This window comes from Sinocyclocheilus grahami, unplaced genomic scaffold (genome assembly GCF_001515645.1).
Source record: "Sinocyclocheilus grahami isolate Dianchi unplaced genomic scaffold, SAMN03320097.WGS_v1.1 scaffold766.1, whole genome shotgun sequence".
In the NCBI taxonomy this organism is placed as follows: domain Eukaryota; kingdom Metazoa; phylum Chordata; class Actinopteri; order Cypriniformes; family Cyprinidae; genus Sinocyclocheilus; species Sinocyclocheilus grahami.
In genome coordinates this window covers 5,364-12,233 of record NW_015505945.1, presented here as the reverse complement: position 1 = coordinate 12,233, position 6,870 = coordinate 5,364, and the positions used below count along the sequence as shown (strand labels likewise).

Below are 6,870 nucleotides of genomic sequence, written 5' to 3'. Positions count from 1 at the left end.
ATAATATAATATAATATAATATAATATAATATAATATAATATAATATAATACAGCCAAGCAGTGCTATCCATATTAATTTTATAGCTTTATTTTATATCAATCTGGGACTATTTTTATTTCTACTACAGAATTCTAGAAGACACATCTGTCGTTACTTCAGGAAAACATTACAGAGAACTCAATTAAGTTTCTTGTGACATAAAAGAGCAACCTCTGAGCAATATAATTCTCCTGTGGGTAAACCTTCAAGAGCCTCAGGAGGACCATTAACCAGCACAGAACAAACTCCCTCAAAGTGAAGTGTGTCATTTCTGCACGACAGTGTCAGTGGGATCACAGAAATCTGCAGATCGCCTCGCTTACAGAACAAGAACACACGCTTTATTTCAAAAAAAAAAAAAAAAAAAAAGCCTAAACATGGGTCTCTCAATAATTTATAAGTGTAATGAGCATCTGTTGTTTTTCTTGGCAGTGGGTGATTTCTTTTTTCAGAAGGGAAAAAGCATTTGTTCAAGGAGGCGGAGTGTAGCAACTACCTCAGAGCACGTGCATTACACACGCGTCCACACGGCTCCCTTCACCCGGCCCACTGTTAAACAATATGCCAGCGATCAAATCATCCAAAGCATGCTCAGTGGAGCACTAACATCTCTGCTGCTAAGAATAACCCCTCGTTCTCCTCTGAGCTTTCTTGGTCCTCCGTTGTTTCTTTTTATAGCCGTGCCTGCAGTTTTTAGAAGGACACGACCACAGTCGCTGCTCCTCAGCCCGTTTGATCTCAGCTGACGACACTTGTTTACTTGCTCACAAACACATGATATACCATGGAAAAGCACAAAAATATGTGCCGTTATGTGTCTGTTATCCAACTGAACTAAATAGCAAAACGACAGTGGGGACAAGTAATGTAATCGGTGAAAGACCGAACACCATGTAACACCGTTAACACCTTCTACTAGGCAGTGTCGGGACAAAAATGACACACTTCACCTGGACACTTGTGGAATTGACTGACTTGTTGCTATGAGAAATGCATGATCCTGTAGGATCTGGCAGACTAATAGTCAATATCACACATCTAATATGTGTAACGAATCAGCTCATGATTAATATGAATAACTAACCCTAACTAGTTATAATTAACTATTCATATTTTAGATCCGCTGTAGATATTTAGCTGACCTCTCAGGGTCAACTGTCTTGTCAATTCTAAGAACGTTAATTTCCTGGTTAAGGGAAATAACTTTCTTACTGTACAATTCTACAAAGCTTGTAGCGTAAATCTGCATGATTAGTGACTCCGGTTATGAGCAAACAATGAACACGTCAAGTGTGATACAAGTAAGGTTTTATTAACTACATAAACACTTAAACTAGTCCAACAGACTACATAAACACATAAACTGGTCTAACATACACATACACACACACACACACACATACAGTTGGTATAGGAAAGGGTTAAAGTTTAACTCAGTACAGAAAGAGGCATAAGGAATGAAATTTATGGAACCATTTGCATATTCAGCAGATCTACACCTGAGGGATACGTCAGATCCTTAGTTCAAACACACCTTTGAAAAAGGTATAACTGATACTTAATGCATCAATTAAAACGACTAAGTTTGATACTTGCGAGTCTCGGCTGTCTGAAAGAGATTCCTGATGAAATCTTAAGGCCCAAGATCTTGCTGAAATTAGTTGATGAAAAGAACCAATTTGCATATAATATACACTCTTGTTTAGATCATCAGAAGGCGAATTCATAGATACTAAACACGGTATATGTAAGGTTATATGAATGAGTGGTTTATCGTAAGCATGAATAAAATAGTCTATAATACAACAGATTAATACAAAACAGCAATAATATACACAATGGTCTGAAGAATATGTGTGTTCATTCAAAGAATGGTTTTCCTATGAATTAACTAGAGCACAAGTCAATTTCTACTCTGCCTTTCCTTAGAGGGACAATGAGTGGGTCATTCTACTCACATTCCTGGGGGGTCATAAAACCAGTGATATCATGATTAGTTGTCATGGGGACCAAGGGGGCCTGGTGTTTGCAGAAATCCTGGCATCCAGTTTATTGAGTGAGGGGACTGTGACAATTTGTTAATCTAATGAATAGTTGATTTGTTAAATCAAATAAAAATTAGAGTGTCAGATTGGTCGAGACGCTACATATGCTATCAATTTGTGGTATAGTGTGGATATACACCTGTTTTGACCTAAAGCATGGAAAAGGTGGCTTACCGTGAAACTGTTGTTGACATTCTTTGTGCTTGATTCGGCAACACTGGCATCTGAAAGATCCACCTCATCGAAAATAAGAGACTGTGAACAGGAGAAGAAAGAGGAGAATAGTAAACACTGACGATCACTGCACCGCAACCGATTTAGCTTACTTTGATAAACAAACATCTTATGCACAGTGATACTGAAATGACACGGAAATGAGCTTATCAAGCTACTCCTTATCCTACGCACTACCATGCATGTGTGCTATATGAGTTTAAGATGGATTGCAGACAGCTGGGTGTGTTATGACCTCCTCCATCAGCGCAGAGAGCAGGAACCGAAGGCCTGAGATAATAAAAACGTCACACACCACCCTCAGCAACCAGTGAAAAAACTCAGGAAAGCCAGGATGTTAGAAACTACTGTTGACTAACATTTGTCAAGGAAGTAACAATGTCATTTTCTGCAGTCATAATTAGGGCTGGGGAGTTTGGGCAAACTTATTATTTCCTATTATATTATGTGAAGGAAATGGCGTATATCATCATGTAAATGTAATATACTGTTTAATTTCGTTGACTGTTTTTAGATAATAAAGGCGCATCATCTCATTTGATTATTTTCTCTTTATAGTTGGAATTTGATGGACGCAAAGCAAATGATTATTCATTTCAAAAACAGCTTTAAATTATGTAAAGCTGAATTTTCAGCATCATTATTCCAAAAATCATTCTAACATATTACGACATCAAACAGTTGTGCTGCTAAATATTTTCATAGAAACAGTGATGCATTTTTCCAGAATTCTTTGATGAATAAAAAAGTTAAAAAGAACATAATTTACTGGAAATATAAATCTTTTGTAACATAATAAATGTTGTAGTTACTGTAACTTTTGACCAATTTAATGCATCCTTGCTGAATAAAAGTATTAATTTCCTTAAAAAATATTACTGACTTTTACAACTGACATTTTTAAAAGAATGTTTTTACTATCACTTTGATGTATTTAATGGGCCCTTGCTGAACAATTAATTTTTCTTTTTACTTAAATTACCGGCAGGGTACATAATCTTTATTTAACAAAATAAAACAATCACACGGTGTAATAGTTTTTTTTTTAAACAATACAATGAATTATCCATTCATAAATACAGTATCATTGCTTTTTAGGGAAGTTTTACCATATGATATTCTAAACTACGTCATAAAAAGATCCAATTATTAAATATTTCACATAGTCATGAGAGTCTTGTCATTTGTCCTCTGCATCATATCACCTTGTTTTTTACTGCATATTTCTACATTTTTCATATATACATCATATTTTAACAAAACCACTTCACTTTTTTGTGATCCAGACTAAATAAATAAATATATCTATACGTGTGTGTGTGTGTGTGTGTGTGTGTGTGTGTGTGTGCGTGTGCTACATGGTATATACTGTCATACCACCCAGCCCTATGTATAATCAAGTTAATCAATGTATGAACTCCAAAAAGAGATATGCATTTAAAGGATAAAATAAGTATTTCCTGGTTTCCTGAGACCTTTCCATCAAGTTTTAGCTTCAATCAGTGAAGGCCCAGTGTTTGGGTGGTGATGTAAATGATGGTTGTATACTCAGGCAGTGTAAACAGTTCTACTGCATGAAGTGCAGGCCTCGGAGTCCGTCACAGACCCGGGTGCCATGCCAGTGCAAACAAAACCCCCTTGTCTGAGCACAGCAGTGCGATCAGCCACCTCGTTTCTGCCTGTGAGGTCTGTGTCGTAACTCCCAGCTCTCTGCCGCCATACCACTCCATGTCATTCAGGAGCTATGCAGAAAGTGCTAGCTTGCATCATGGCAGCTGCATAGCTATGAACTGGTGATTTTTTGGACTACATTTTAAGCATCCACACTTTCTCTCCTGATTCAGATCAGATCACAGACCCAACGCCTGAATGCCATCCGTAACCACAGGAAGTGCAGCTGAATGGGCAAAGAACATACGAATGGAAGCGAACACACTCAATACAAGGTTCTTGGGTAAAACATCTCCCTTCAGACACAGACAAAGACATACAAGCCACGTCTCCGGGACTCTCCACCCTCCTCTTCAGATGCCTAAACAGACAAGCAGACGCGGAAATGACGTGATGCCGCTTCGGTTGTGCCGCAGCCCAATGAGGAAAACGGGCATCCTGAACAATGCCAGCAGGGTGATGGGCGGTCAGCAATGTCATTGATGAAGGCTAGATAGATAAAGAGGGGGTCGCTGCTGTTGCTGACCCGAATCGCCACCAAGCCTTCCTCCGATCCACTGGCACCAAGAGCAGGCGGCGGATGTCGGGCCCCGGTCCAGCAGACGGAAAGCACCCTCCAGCACACGCGGCTACGAGAGACCCGATACTGCCAGCGGGCCAAAACGCCACCCGCCTGCCATAGTGCAACCACACACACACAGTGACATTAAAGGCATGGCAGAAGGTGCTATGCAAGTGCCCATGTGCAGCTCTTCAGCCCCTCTCAGCACAGGCATGCCCAGTAAATCCTGGGACGAACCACGGTCAGGCAAAATTTACTACCCCCTTACCTTAGATCACTCAGTAGGTCTTACAGGGGGATTATTGTAGGGGGGGGGTTACTGTACACTGTAAAAAATGTTAGCATCGTTATAAAAAATAATTTTTGAACACAACAACTGGATTTTCTTTATTAGTAATTAAATAAAATGAAAAATTGCAATGGTTTACTGTTTTTAAGGCAGCAATTAAAGGTTTGAAATTTTTTACAGTGTAGCATCAGGATATCAGTATCAAGATATAATTAAAGAATAACTCACCTTGGCATCCTTGGCATAGTATAGCGTCCGTCCCCGCAATTTGAAATAACGCTTTTTCCAACGCTGGAACGAGCTTGTCTGTTTCAGAAGCAGCCCTTCCTTCACGCTTGTCTGCAGAAAGACAGAGATAAAAAGTCAGGAACCATTTAAGCACTCAGCACAAAATCACTAGTAGTGATGAATAGATTGGCTCTGTACATGTTTTATTGTTCCAAAGCTAAGACACCTCATTTTGGGATAAAGTCTAAGGTAGCATTATATCCACGCAGTATCTTCAATGCCAGAATGCTCAGTAAAAAAAAATACAAATAAAAAAATTCTAGAGAATGCTGATTACAAAATATATTTTATTCAGTACTCAAAAGTGTAGATAAAAAGTCTAATTAAACCTAGTCTCACATAGTTAAACCTTCAGACTGATGGCAGAGGAACCATGGCCGCTTTAAATGGGCAAGGACCGCCCAAGCCATATGATTGACAGGTAAAGCAACCAATCACGTTTGGCACTGTCCTGCGTCATGTTTAGGGGCGTGGAAATGTCCCCACAATAAGAAGCCGTTGTGGAAAACTCTTGGCCGTATTTTAAAGATACGCAAACTTTAAATATTTCACATACTTTTGAAAATCCAGCATCCTGATAAGAGCTCACTCTACAAATCCTGTAGAATTCAACCAATCAGATGGCGACTTCAAAACTCCTGAAGTGTTTCCAATTTTGTGTGTCACATGCATCAGACGTTATGCCAACGGTCTGAGACTGAGACTAAATTAAACCAGAGTACTTTGCTAAATATTTGTCTTTATGTACTTGTTGTGCTTATCGTACTATCATGTAGCTTAGCAACATGCTAGCACCAAACTATTTAAAACAACTGTAAAGACCAAATTGCACCACAGCCTATTAAATAAGATTTAATAACCATTCTAATTCTTTGAGAATAGAGACATCCACATTTTCCTTTTCCAGCTGATGAAACAAAAAAGCTGCTTGGTTTAAAATAGGGTTGTGACGGTGAGGAAATTTTCCCACCGGTTAATCGACGTGTGACAACACCGGTAATACCGGTATCACCGCGGGGGCGGGGCGTTCACTCTTTTCCTCGCTTTCCTTCATGCGCATTTTACTTTCACTTTCAAATAGTGGCAATTCGAAGTAAAGCAATTGTTCGTTTGAATTTTCCCTCTTTTCCTCGCTTTCCTTCGCTTTTAAATAGCTTTCGAATTAGCGGCAGTTCGGCATCAATTGCTTGAATGCAACAACAAAATACAATGTCAAACTCACTTTAGCCTATATATAAAACATAGAACTTTTATTAACAAAACAAATAAAAATACACCATGCTATAGGGCAGGCTATGCCTAATATAAAATAACAAATAACTTACATAAAGTTTAAATAGATATACAAAACTGGAAATAGGCTAAGTAAACATGTATAATATATAACTAAATAAATAAGAAAGTAGAACGTTTATTAGCAAAACGAGTAAGAAAGCTTGAAGGCAAGGCATACACCTTGATGTCAAATAAAATAAATAAATGACACAAAGTTTAAATAAAGTAAAAATCTGCAAACAATGTGGAACCAATTAAATAAGAAACAAATGTTTAAAAAAACTTCCAAAATCAGATAAACAGCAAAAGTCAACAGGCTTTTCAAAATCCAAAATATTGCCAAACAGGCGCTTTTGCATTTAGTTTTGAAACTAAATCATCTGCGGTCGTCTTGTCTGTCTCAACTCACTCTTCTTGTCAGTCAGCTCGACTCACTCTCCTCACTGGAGAAATGAAATCTGATCT

At 38.3% G+C, this 6,870-nt stretch overlaps 1 protein-coding gene across 1 annotated transcript in view; it reads right to left on the bottom strand.

Moving 5' to 3' along the window:
- LOC107561307 (diacylglycerol kinase eta-like) overlaps window positions 1-5,177 on the bottom strand; it is a 54,988-nt gene extending 49,811 nt beyond the window's left edge. The window contains exons 1-3 of the mRNA XM_016245727.1: window positions 5,071-5,177; window positions 4,518-4,664; window positions 2,261-2,341 (exon numbers count right to left, since the gene is read on the bottom strand). The gene's annotated coding sequence lies outside the window, so the exon portion shown is untranslated. The remainder of the gene's footprint in view (window positions 1-2,260; window positions 2,342-4,517; window positions 4,665-5,070) is intronic.
- Window positions 5,178-6,870: the final 1,693 nt, after the last annotated feature.